The 13,672-nt window shown below is 37.7% G+C and overlaps 1 non-coding gene across 1 annotated transcript; it reads left to right on the plus strand.

Annotated features, from left to right (window-relative positions):
- The first annotated feature begins 247 nt into the window (after nt 1-247).
- LOC112746407 (small nucleolar RNA R71) lies at nt 248-355 on the plus strand. Its single transcript, XR_003174293.1, has one exon. It is a non-coding gene; the product is annotated as a small nucleolar RNA R71 (small nucleolar RNA).
- Nucleotides 356-13,672: the final 13,317 nt, after the last annotated feature.

Genomic DNA, 13,672 nt, shown 5'->3' on the forward strand with positions numbered 1-13,672 from the left:
TATTCTGAGCCAATATGGCTTTCAGAGTATCAATCTCAAGAACTCCTTTCTTCTGAGCTGTCCCATTATTCACAGGATTCCTTTCAGAAGTGTACATGAATTGGTTATTTGCAACCATTTCAATGAGTTCTTGAGCTTCTGCAGGCGTCTTCTTCAGATGAAGAGATCCTCCAGCAGAGCTATCCAATGACATCTTGGATAGTTCAGACAGACCATCATAGAAGATTCCTATGATGCTCCATTCTGAAAGCATGTCAGAAGGGCACCTTCTGATCAATTGCTTGTATCTCTCCCAAGCTTCATAGAGGGATTCACCATCCTTCTGTCTAAAGGTTTGGACTTCCACTCTAAGTTTGCTCAATTTTTGAGGTGGAAAGAACTTTTCCAAGAAGGCATTGACTAGCTTTTCCCAAGAGTTCAGGCTTTCTTTAGGTTGTGAATCCAACCATGTCCTAGCTCTGTCTCTTACAGCAAAAGGAAAAAGCATAAGTCTGTAGACTTCAGGGTCAACCCCATTGGTCTTGACAGTGTCACAGATTTGCAAGAACTCAGCTAAGAACTGATGAGGATCTTCCAATGGAAGTCCATGAAACTTGCAATTCTGTTGCATTAGAGAAACTAATTGAGGCTTAAGCTCAAAGTTGTTTGCTCCAATGGTAGGGATTGAGATGCTTCTCCCATAGAAATCAGGAGTAGGTGCAGTAAAGTCACCAAGCACCTTCCTTGCATTGTTGGTATTGTTGTTATTTTCGGCTGCCATGGTTTTTTCTTCTTTGAAGAGTTCTGTTAGGCCCTCTAAAGAGAATTGTTCTTTAGCTTCTCTTAGCTTTCTCTTCAAGGTCCTTTCAGGTTCAGGATCAGCTTGAACAAGTATGCCTTTATCTTTGTTCCTGCTCATATGAAAGAGAAGAGAACAAGAAAGTAGGGAATCCTCTATGTCACAGTATAGAGATTCCTTAAGGTGTCAGAGGAAAAGAAGAATAGAAGGAGGAGGTAGAGAAGAGGGAATTCAAACTTATCAAGATGGATAGAGTTCGAATTGCACCTTGATGAGGAGTCTTTGTCCTTTAAATAGAAAGATGTGAAAAGAGGGGAAGAATTTTCAAAAATTAATTAAAAGATTTTAAAAAGAAATTTGAAAATTTGATTGAGATTTTTGAAAACTAAGATTAGGAAAGAAATAAAGTGATTTTTGAAAAAGATTTTGAAATTAGAAAAAGATATGATTGAAAAAATTAATTTTGAAAAAGATGTGATTGAAAAGATATGTTTGAAAAGATATGATTGAAAATCAATTTAGAAAAAGAAAAATTTTTAAAATTGAAGTTGATTACTTGACTATCAAGAAATTAAAAGATATGATTTTAAAATTTAAAGTTTGATCCTTTCTTAATAGGCAAGTAACAACTTGAAAATTTTGAAGTAAATCTTTAATTGAAGCAAGGATTTTTGAAAATAGCAAAAATAAATATAAAATGAAAAGAAATTTATTTTGAAAGAGATATGATTTGACAAAGATTTGATTTTGAAAAATTATGAAAACTTGAAAAAAATGTGAATTAAAAACAAAATCTTCCCTCTAGTGTCATCCTGGCGTTAAATGCCCAGAATGGTGCCCATTCTGGCGTTAACGCCCAAATCTCTACCTTTTTGGGCGTTAAACGCCCAGCCAGGTACCCTAGCTGGCGTTTAAACGCCAGTTTTCCTTCTTTACTAGGCGTTTTGAACACCCAGCTTTTTCTGTTTGATTCCTCTGCTGAATGTTCTGAATCTTCAATTCTCTGTATTATTGACTTGAAAAGACACAATTTTGAAAATATTTTTGAATTTTTAATGATGAGAAACAATAAGAATGCAACTAAGATAAAATAAACAATGCATGCAGGACACTAAACTTAAAAATTTTCATATAAAAGACACTAACAAATTGAGAATGCATATGAGAAACAACAAAACACACAAAACAAGAGAATTTAAAGATCAGAGCAATGAAATCATCAAGAACAACTTGAAGATCAATGAAGAACATGCATGAATTCAAAAAATACAAGAAGAACAGAAACATGCAATTGACACCGAACTTAAAATTAGACAATAGACTCAAACAAGAAACATAAAATATTTTTTATTTTTATGGTTTTATAAATTTTTTTTGTGATTTTCGAAAATTATATGGAAAAAAAATAAAGAGAATCAAAACTTCTAATGAGAATTCCAGGAATCATGCAATGTTAGTCTAAAGCTTCAGTCTAAAAAGATTAGACATGCTTGGCCAAGCTTCAGCAGGACATTACATTCAATAGCTAAATTGATGGGAATCAATCAGCTTTTGTGATGGTAAGAACATCACCTTGAATCTCTAGAATTCATTCTTAAAAGTTCTGAAGAAAAGATACCTAATCTAAGCAACAAGATGAACCGTCAGTTGTCCAAACTCGAACAATCCCCGGCAACGGCGCCAAAAACTTGGTGCACGAAATTGTGATCATCAACAATAGCGCCAAAGACTTGGTGCTCTCAAACGTGAATCACACTTTGTCACAATTCCGCACAACTAACCAGCAAGTGCACTGGGTCGTCCAAGTAATAAACCTTACGTGAGTAAGGGTCGATCCCACAGAGATTGTTGGCTTGAAGCAAGCTATGGTCATCTTGTAAATCTCAGTCAGGCAGATTCAAATGGTGATGGAGGATTGATAATTAAAAGATAAATAAAATATAAAATAAAGATAGAGATACTTATGTAATTCTTTGGTTGGAATTTCAGATAAGCGTATGAAGATGCTTTGTTCCTCCTGAACCTCTGCTTTCCTATTGCCTTCTTCCAATCATTCATACTCCTTTCCATGGCAAGCTTTATGTTGGGCATCACCGTTGTCAATGGCTACATCCCGTCCTCTCAGTGAAAATGGTCCTGATGCTCTGTCACAACATCGGCTAATCAGCTGTCGGTTCTCGATCATGTCGGAATAGGATCCATTGATCCTTTTGCGTTTGTCACACGCCCCACAATCGCGAGTTTGAAGCTCGTCACAGTCATCCCTTCCCAGATCCTACTCAAAATACCACAGACAAGGTTTAGACTTTCCGGATCTCAGGAATGACTGCCATTAATTCTAGCCTATACCACGAAGGTTCCAATCTTAGATCAGAAACCCAAGAGATACGCATTCAAGCCATTGCTAGTAGAACAGAGGTGGTTGTCAGGCACATGTTCATAGATGAGAATGATGATGAGTGTCACGGATCATCACATTCATCAAGTTGAAGAACGAATGAATATCTTGGAGAAGAAATAGACTTGAGTTGAATAGAAAAACAATAGTACTTTGTATTAATTCATGAAGAACAGCAGAGCTCTACACCTTAATCTATGGTGTGAAGAAACTCCACCGTTGAAAATACATAAGAACAAAGTCTAGGCATGGCCGAATGACCATCCTCAAAGGTCTAAGGACTAAACGTCCCAAGATGTGTGTAAAAGTGATTAAAATACAATAGCAAAAGGTCCTATTTATAGAAAACTAGTAGCCTAGGGTTACAGAAATAGGTAATTAATGCAGAAATCTTCTTCCGGGCTCACTTGGTGTGTGCTTGGGCTGAGCATTGAAGCATTTTCATGTAGAGACTTTTCTTGGAGTTAAACGCCAGCTTTGTGCCAGTTTGGGCGTTTAACTCCAGCTTTTGTGCCAGTTTCGGAGTTAAACGCCAGAATTCTTGAGCTGACTTGGAACGCCTGTTTGGGCCATCAAATCTCAGACAAAGTATGGACTATTATATATTGCTGGAATGCCCAAAATGTCTACTTTCCAACGCAATTGAGAGCACGCCAATTAGGCTTCTGTAGCTCTAGAAAATCCACTTTGAGTGCAGGGAGGTCAGAATCCAATAGCATCTGCAGTCCTTTTTCAGCCTCTGAATCAGATTTTTGCTCAAGTCCCTCAATTTCAGCCAGAAAATACCTGAAATCACAGAAAAATACACAAACTCATAGTAAAGTCTAGAAGAGTGATTTTTATTTAAAAACTAATAAAAATATAATAAAAACTAATTAAAATATACTAAAAACATACTAGAAACAATGCCAAAAAGCCTATAAATTATCCGCTCATCACCATGTCTAGTGATTTGGACCGAAGCTTTCACTGAAAGCTTGGCTGGCTAGTAAGCCATGTCTAATTCCTGGACCGCAGTTTTAGACTAACATTGATGATTCTTGGAATTCTCATTAAGAATTTTGAATTCCTTATTTTCTTTTTCCAATTATTTTTCGAAAAATACAAAAAAATTAATAAAATCATAAAAATAAAAAATAATTTGTGTTTCTTGTTTAAGTCTGGTGTCAATTTTTAAGTTTGGTGTCCTGCATGTTTTCTTTATTTCCTTGCATTTTTCGAATATATGAATTTTGTTCTTCATTAATCTTCAAGTTGTTCTTGATGAATTCCTTGCTCTGATCTTTAAATCCCCCTATTTTGTGTGTTTTTAGTTGTTTTTCATATGCATTCTCAATTTGTTAGTATTTCTAATATGAAAATTTCTAAGTTTGGTGTCCTGCATGCATTATTTTTTTTATCTTAGTTTTACATGATTAGTTTCATTTTGTTGTTTTTCATCATCAAAAATTCAAAAATTTTCAAAATTATGTCTTTTCAAGTCAATAATACAGAGAATTGAAGATTCAGAACATACAGCAGAGGAATGACGGAGAAAAAGCTGGGCATTCAAAACGCCCAGTGAGGAAGGAAATCTGGCGTTTAAACGCCAACCAGGATACCTGGCTGGGCGTTAAACGCCCAAAAGGGTAGTATTTTGGGCGTTAAACGCCAAAATAGATACCATTCTGGGCGTTTAATGCCAGGATGGCACAGGAGAGGATTTTTTTTTAATTCAAATTTTCATAATTTTTCAAAATCAAATCTTTTTCAAATCATATCTTTTCAATCATATCTTTTCAAAATCAAATCCTTTCCATTTGTTTTACTATTTTCGAAAATCCTTGCTAACAATTAGTGATTTTATTAAAAATTTTCTTCCTTATTAAGAAAGGTTCAATAATTGAATTTTAGAATCATATCTTTTAAATTTCTTGTTAGCCAAGACATTAATTTTAAAAATCAAATCTTTTTAATTGTTTGTCAATCATATCTTTTTAAAACCATATTTTCTCAATCATATCTTCTCAATCACATCTTTTTCAAAAATGATTTTCAATCATATCTTTTTGATTTCTAATTTCAAAATCTTTTTCAAAATCACTTAACTACTTTCTCAATTTTAATTTTCGAAAATGATCAACCAAATTTTCAAAATTTCTTTTAATCTTTCTAAATTTAATTTCGAAAATTCTTTCCCCCCTTCTCACATTTTTCTATTTAAGGGACTAACATCCCTCCTCAATGTGCAATTCGGACTCCCTCTCTCTATAAGTTCGAATTCTCTCCTCTCTACCCCCTCCTTCTATTCTTCTTTTCCTCTGACATCTCAAGGAATCTCTATACTGTGACATAGAGGATTCCATACTTTATTCTTCTCTCTTTCATATGAGCAGAAGCAAAGACAAAGGCATTCTTGTTGAAGCTGATCCTAAACCTGAAAAGACCTTGAAGAGAAAGCTAAGAGAAGATAAAGCACAACTCTCTGTAGAGGACCTAACAGAAATTTTCAAACAAGAAGAAGACATGGTAGTTAAAAACAACAACAATGCCAACAATGCAAGGAAGGTGCTTGGTGACTTTACTGCACCTACTCCCGACTTCTATGGGAGAAGCATCTCAATCCCTGCCATTGGAGCAAACAACTTTGAGCTTAAGCCTCAATTAGTTTCTCTAATGCAACAGAATTGTAAGTTTCATGGACTTCCATTGGAAGATCCTCATCAGTTCTTAGCTGAATTCTTGCAAATCTGTGACACTGTCAAGACCAATGGAGTTGATCCCGAGGTCTACAGGCTTATGCTTTTTCCCTTTGCTGTAAGAGACAGAGCTAGAGTATGGTTGGATTCACAACCTAAGGAAAGCCTGAACTCTTGGAAAAAGCTGGTCAGTGCTTTTCTGGCCAAATTCTTCCCACCTTAAAAATTGAGTAAGCTTAGAGTGAAAGTCCAGACCTTCAGATAGAAGGAAGGTGAATCCCTCTATGAAGCTTGGGAAAGATACAAGCAATTGATCAAAAGGTGTCCTTCTGACATGCTTTCAGAATGGAGCATCATAGGTATCTTCTATGATGGTCTGTCTGAACTGTCTAAGATGTCATTGGACAGCTCTGCTGGAGGATCTCTTCATATGAAGAAGACGCTTGCAGAAGCTCAGGAACTCATTGAAATGGTTGCAAATAACCAATTCATGTACACTTCCGAAAGGAATCCTGTGAATAATGGGACAAATCAGAAGAAAGGAGTTCTTGAGATTGATACTCTGAATGCCATATTGGCTCATAACAAAATATTGACTCAGCAAGTCAATATGATTTCTCAGAGTTTGTCTGGAATGCAAGCAGCAACAGGCAGTACCAAAGAAGCTTCATCTGAAGAAGAAGCTTTTGATCCTGAGAACCCAGCAATGGAAGAGGTAAATTACATGGGAGAACCCTATGGAAACACCTATAATCCTTCATGGAGAAATCATCCAAATCTCTCATGGAAGGATCAACAGAAGCCTCAACAAGGCTTCAACAGTAATAATGGTGGAAGAAATAGGTTCAGCAATAGCAAGCCTTTTCCATCATCTTCTCAGCAACAGACAAAGAATTCTAAGCAGAGCCACTCTGACTTAGCAACTGTAGTCTCTGATCTATCTAAGACCACTCTAAGTTTCATGACTGAAACAAGGTCCTCTATTAGAAATTTGGAGGCACAAGTGGGTCAGCTGAGTAAGAAAGTTACTGAACTCCCTCCTAGTACTCTCCCAAGCAATACAGAAGAGAACCCAAAGAGAGAATGCAAGGCCACAAACATGTCCCACATGGCCGAATGTATAGAGGAGGAAAAGGCAGTGATTTTCACTGAGGAAGACCCCAATGGACATCCACTGGCATCCAAAGAGTTCCCTATTAAGGAACCATGGAAATCTGAGGCTCATACAGAGACCATAGAGATTCTATTGAATTTACTTCTGTCATTCATGAGCTCTAATGAGTATTCTTCCTCTGAAGAGGATGAAGATGTTACTGAAGAGCAAGTTGCTAAGTACCTTGGAGCAATCATGAAGCTAAATGCTAAGTTATTTGATAATGAGACTTGGGAGGATGAACTCCTTTTGCTCACCAAGGAATTGGATGACTTGACTAGGCAGAGATTACCTCAGAAGAGACAGGATCCTGGAAAGTTCTCAATACCTTGTACCATAGGCACCATGACCTTTGAGAAGGCTCTGTGTGACCTAGGATCAAGCATAAACCTCATGCCACTCTCTGTGATGGAGAAGCTAGGGATCCTTGAGGTACAAGCTACAAGAATCTCACTAGAGATGGCAGATAATTCAAGAAAACAGGCTTATGGACTTGTAGAGGATGTCTTGGTAAAGGTTGAAGACCACTACATCCCTGCTGATTTCATAATCCTAGACATTGGGAAGTGTATGGATGAATCCATCATCCTTGGTAGACCCTTCCTAGCCATAGCAAAAGCTGTGATTGATGTTGACAAAGGAGAATTGGTCCTTCACATGAATAAGGACTCCCTTGTGTTTAAAGCTCAAGGATCTCCCTGTGTAACCATGGAGAGGAAGCATGAAAAGTTTCTCTCAATGCAGAGTCAAATAGAGCCCCCACATTCAGACTCTAAGTTTGGTGTTGGGAGGCCATCATCATGCTCTGAGTATCTGTGAGGCTCCATGAGAGTCCCCTGTCAAGCTATTGACATTAAAGAAGCGCTTGTTGGGAGGCAACCCAATTTTATTTAACTATATCTATCTATTTGCTATTATTATTTTATGTTTTCTGTAGGTTGATGATCATGTGAAGCCATAAAAACAATTGAAAAAGCAAAAATAGAATGAAAAACAGTATTAAAAACTGCACACCCTGGAGGAGAAGCTTATTGGCATTTAAACGCCAGCAAGGGTAGCAGAATGGGTGTTAAACGCCCAGTTTGGCACCATTCTGGGCGTTTAACACCAGAAATGGGCACCAGACTGGCGTTTAATGCCAGAAAGGGGGCACAGAGCTGGCGTTTAACGCCATAAAAGGGAGAAAAGCTGGCGTTAAACGCCAGAGATGGGCAGCAACCTGGCGTTTAACGCCAGAATTGGCAATCAAGGGGGCGTTTACACGCCACATGGTGCAGGGATGAGAAATTCTTTACACCTCAGGATCTGTGGACCCCACAAGATCCCCACCTACCTCATCTCTCTCTCTCTTCTTCACACCTTCCCATAACACCCTTCCTATAATACCCTTCACCAATCACCTCAATACCTCTTCCCCAAAAATCCCTCACCTATCAAATCCTACCTTCTTCTCCATAATCTCTTCACCAATCCACATCCATCCATCATAAAACCCCACCTACCTCACCATTCAAATTCAAACCACTTTCCCTCCCAAACCCACCCATACATGGCCGAACCCTACCCCTCTCTCCACTCCTATATAAACCCATCTTCACTCCTTCATTTTTACACACCATACACACTACTTACCCCACTTGGCCGAACCACTAAACCCCCTCTATCTCCTCTATTTCTTCCTCTTCTACTCTTTTCTTTCTTCTTTTGCTCGAGGACGAGCAAACTTTCTAAGTTTGGTGTGGTAAAAGCGTTGCTTTTTATTTTTCCATAACCATTTATGGCACCAAAGGCCGGAGAAACCTCTAGAAAGAGGAAAGAGAAGGCAAAAGCTTCCACCTCCGAGTCATGAGAGATGGAGAGATTCATCTCAAGAGTGCATCAAGACCACTTCTATAAAGTTGTGGCCAAGAAGAAGGTGATCCCCGAGGTCCTTTTCAAACTCAAAAAGGGTGAATATCCGGAGATCCGACATGAGATTCGAAGAAGAGGTTGGAAAATTCTCACCAATCCCATTCAACAAGTCGGGATCTTAATGGTTCAAGAGTTCTATACCAATGCATGAATCACCAAGAACCATGATCAAAGTGTGAACCTGGACCCAAAGAATTGGCTTACAATAGTCTGGGGGAAATGCTTAGATTTCAGTCTGGAAAATGTAAGGTTGGCATTCAACTTGCCAATGATGCAAGGAGATGCACGCCCCTACACTAGAAAGGTCAACTTTGATCAAAGGTTGGACCAAGTCCTCATAGACATTTGTGAAGAGGGAACTCAATGGAAGAGAGATTCAAGAGGGAAGCCGGTTCAACTAAGAAGGCATGACCTCAAGCCCGTGGCTAGGGGATGGTTGGAGTTCATCCAACACTCAAACATTCCCACGAGCAACCGGTCTGAAGTTACTATAGACTAGGCTATCATGATCCATAGCATCATGATTGGAGAGGAAGTAGAAGTTCATGAGGTTATATCCCTAGAACTTTACAAGGTGGCGGACAAGTCCTCTACTTTGGCAAGGTTAGCCTTCCCTCATCTTTTTTGTCACCTCTGCAATTTAGCTGGAATTGACATAGAGGAAGACATCCTCATTGATGAGGACAAGCCCATCACTAAGAAAAGGATGGAGCAAACAAGAGAGCCCACTCATGGACAAGAGCATAAGAAAATTCCTCATCATGAAATCCCTGAGATACCTCAAGGGATGCATTTTCCTCCACAAAACTATTGGGAGCAAATCAACACCTCCCTAGGAGAATTAAGTTCCAATATGGGATAACTAAGGGTGGAGCACCAAGAGCATTCCATCCTCCTCCATGAAATTAGAGAAGACCAAAGAGTCATGAGGGAGGAGCAACAAAGGCAAGGAAGAGACATTGAGGAGCTCAAACACTCCATAAGATCTTCAAGAGGAAGAACAAGCCGCTATCACTAAGGTGGACCCGTTCTTTAAATTCCTTGTTCTTATTTTTTTGTTTTTCGAAAATTATGCTTTATGTTTTATTTATGTTTGTGTCTTATTACATGATCACCAGTGTCTTAGTGTCTATGCCTTAAAGCTATGAATGTCCTATGAATCCATCACCTTTCTTAAAGGAAAAATGTTTTTAATTGTAAAAGAAAAAGAAGTACATGAATTTTGAATTTTAAAATAGTTTAATTATTTTGATGTGGTGGCAATACTCTTTATTTTCTGAATGAATGCTTGAACAGTGCATATTTTTGAATTTGTTGTTTATGAATGTTAAAATTTTTGGCTCTTGAAAGAATAATGGAAAAGGAGAAATGTTATTGATAATCTAAAAAATCATAAAAATGATTCTTGAAGCAAGAAAAAGCAGTGAATAAAAAGCTTGCAGAAAAAATGTATGCGAAAAGAAAAAAGAGGGCAAAAAAGAAAGAAAAAGGAAAAGCAAGCAGAAAAAGCCAATAGCCCTTTAAACCAAAAGGCAAGGATAAAATAAAAAGGATCTAAGGCTTTGAGCATCAGTGGATAGGAGAGCCCACATGAATAAAATCCTGGCCTAAGCGGCTAAACCAATGTGTCCCTAACCATGTGCTTGTGGCGTGAAGGTGTCAAGTGAAAAAGCTTGAGACTGAGCATTTAAAGTCATGGTCCAAAGAAAAAAGAGTGTGCTTAAGAGCTCTGGACACCTCTAATTGGGGACTCTAGCAAAGCTGAGTCACAATCTGAAAAGGTTCACCCAGTTATGTGTCTGTGGCATTTATATATCCGGTGGTAATACTGGAAAACAAAATGCTTAGGGTCACGGCCAAGACTCATAAAGTAACTGTGTTCAAGAATCAACATACTGAACTAGGAGAATCAATAACACTATCTGAATTCTGAGTTCCTATAGATGCCAATCATTCTAAACTTCAAAGGATAAAGTGAGATGCCAAAACTGTTCAGAAGCAAAAAGCTAATAGCCCCGCTCATCTAATTAAGACTGATCTTCATAGATGTTTTTGGAATTCATTGTATATTCTATCCTTTTTATCCTACTTTGTTTTTAGTTGCTTGGGGACAAGCAACAATTTAAGTTTGGTGTTGTGATGAGCAGATAATTTATACACTTTTTGGCATTGTTTTTAGGTATTTTTAATATGTTTTAGTTACATTTTATAATATTTTTATTCAAAAATTATATTTCTAGACTTTACTATGAGTTTGTGTATTTTTCTGTGATTTCAGATATTTTCTGGCTGAAATTGAGGGACCTGAGCAAAAATCTGATTCAGAGGCTGAAAAAGGACTGCAGATGCTGTTGGATTCTGACCTTCTTGCACTCAAAGTAGATTTTCTGGATCTACAGAAGTTTAATTGGCGCGATCTTAATTGCGTTGGAAAGTAGACATCCTGGGATTTCCAGAAATATATAATAGTCTATACTTTTCCCGAGATTTGATGGCCCAAATCAGCGTTCCAAGTCAGCATAAAAATTCTAGCGTCAAAATGCCAGAACTGGCATAAAAGCTGGAGTTAAACGCCCAAAATGGCACCAAAGCTGGCGTTTAACTCCAAGAAAAGTCTCTACATGTGAAAGCTTCAATGCTCAGTCCAAGCACATACCGAGTGGACCCGGAAGTGGATTTCTACATCATTTACTCATTTCTGTAAACCCTAGGCTACTAGTTCTCTATAAATAGGACCTTTTGCTATTGTATTTTCATCTTATCTTGGAATCTTTAGTTCATCTTTTGATCTCTTGATCACATTTTGGGGGCTGGCCTCACGGCCATGCCTAGACCTTTTGTTCTTATGTATTTTCTACGGTGGAGTTTCTACACCCTATAGATTAAGGTGTGGAGCTCTGCTGTTCCTCATGAATTAATGCAAAGTACTATTATTTTTCTATTCAACTCAAGACTATTTCTTCTTCAAGATATTTATTCGCACTCAAGAACATGTTGAATGTGATGATTATGTGACACTCATCACCATTCTCACCTATGAATGTGTACCTGACAACCACTTCCGTTCTACATGCAAACAAGCTTGAATGTGTATCTCTTGGGTTTCTAATCTAAGATTAAAACCTTCGTGGTATAGGCTAGAATTATTGGCGGCCATTCCTGAGATCCAGAAAGTCTAAACATTGTCTGTGGTATTCTGAGTAGGATCTGAGAAGGGATGACTGTGACGAGTTTCAAACTCGCGAGTGTTGGGCGTAGTGACAGACGCAAAAGGATCAATGGATCCTATTCCAACATGATCGAGAATCAACAGCTGATTAGCCGTGCGGTGACAGCGCATTTAGACCATTTTTACTGAGAGGACGGGAGGTAGCCATTGACAACGGTGATACCCAACATAAAGCTTGCCATGGAAAGGAGTATGAATGATTGGATGAAGGCAATAGGAAAGCAGAGGTTCAGAAGGAACAAAGCATCTTCATACGCTTATCTGAAATCCCACCAATGAATTACATTAGTATTTCTATCTTATTTTCTGTTTTGATTATATTTTAATTATCTTAAACTTCATAACCATTTGAATCTTCCTGACTGAGATTTTCAAGATGACCATAGCTTGCTTCAAGCCAACAATCTCCGTGGGATCGACCCTTACTCACGTAAGGTTTATTACTTGGACGACCCAGTGCACTTGCTGGTTAATTGTGCGGAGTTGTGACAAAGAGTTGAGATTACAATTGTGCGTACCAAGTTGTTGGCGCCATTGAAGATCACAATTTCGTGCACCACCATATCCAACCAGAACTTAGGATAGATGACTCCCATAGTAAACTACCTCAAATTTGATACACTTCCCAAGAACAAAAAAAGGCCAAAAGGCTTGTAAAATAGGCAGCCGATTTTTTCAAAATGCGTCCACCTTGCCAGATACATGCTAATTTCCATGTGGCACCCCCCGAAGAACTCATCAGTGTTACCTTACCATGGCCATTCGCAAAATGGGGACTTGATCTACTCAGACCATTCTCTCAAGCACCAGGTCAAGTCAAATACCTCATAATGGGGATTGACTATTTTACCAAATGAATTGAGGCAGAACCCTTAGCAACTATCACCGTTCAGAGAAGTCGAAAATTCTTATATAGGAACATTGTCACAAGGTTTGGAGTTCCCCACTACATCACCATGGACAATGGCATCCAATTTACTGACTCAATAAATATTATTTTCAAAAATAAATTATTTTGACTTTAAATACCAGGATTCGTTTTTTGTTTGTTTGTAATTTTAGGTAAGTTTGTCGCATCCCAGTAAACTCCATTATTTTCATAGAGTTTGTCGCATCTCCAACCCGGACCCAAATATTTTAGGGGATAATTTGATGTGATTTCATCAGATCTAGGATTGGGTACGAGTCTCAAAAATAGACCCGGTCATTATTTAAGGCCAGGTCTGGATCAAGGCGAACCTGACTTCACCCGTCCCATGTGCACCCTAAAAAAACTAAAAAAGGTATATATGTTTTAAATTAATTCCAATATTATGTTATATTAATTATAAGTTTATTGTTTTATTTTTACTCACACTTGTTGAATTAGAAAATAGATCAAAGAAGCATCAATTAGAATTTATAAACAAATTCAAGTTCAAATATGGATATCAACTTCTCGATAATAAGTTTTTTTCTTTATAAATAAATGCATTTTAAATAAGTTTTTTTTATAAATAAATTTTTTTATAAATTATTGTTAAAA

The sequence above is a fragment of the Arachis hypogaea genome, chromosome 14 (genome assembly GCF_003086295.3).
Source record: "Arachis hypogaea cultivar Tifrunner chromosome 14, arahy.Tifrunner.gnm2.J5K5, whole genome shotgun sequence".
Taxonomy (NCBI): Eukaryota; Viridiplantae; Streptophyta; class Magnoliopsida; order Fabales; family Fabaceae; genus Arachis; species Arachis hypogaea.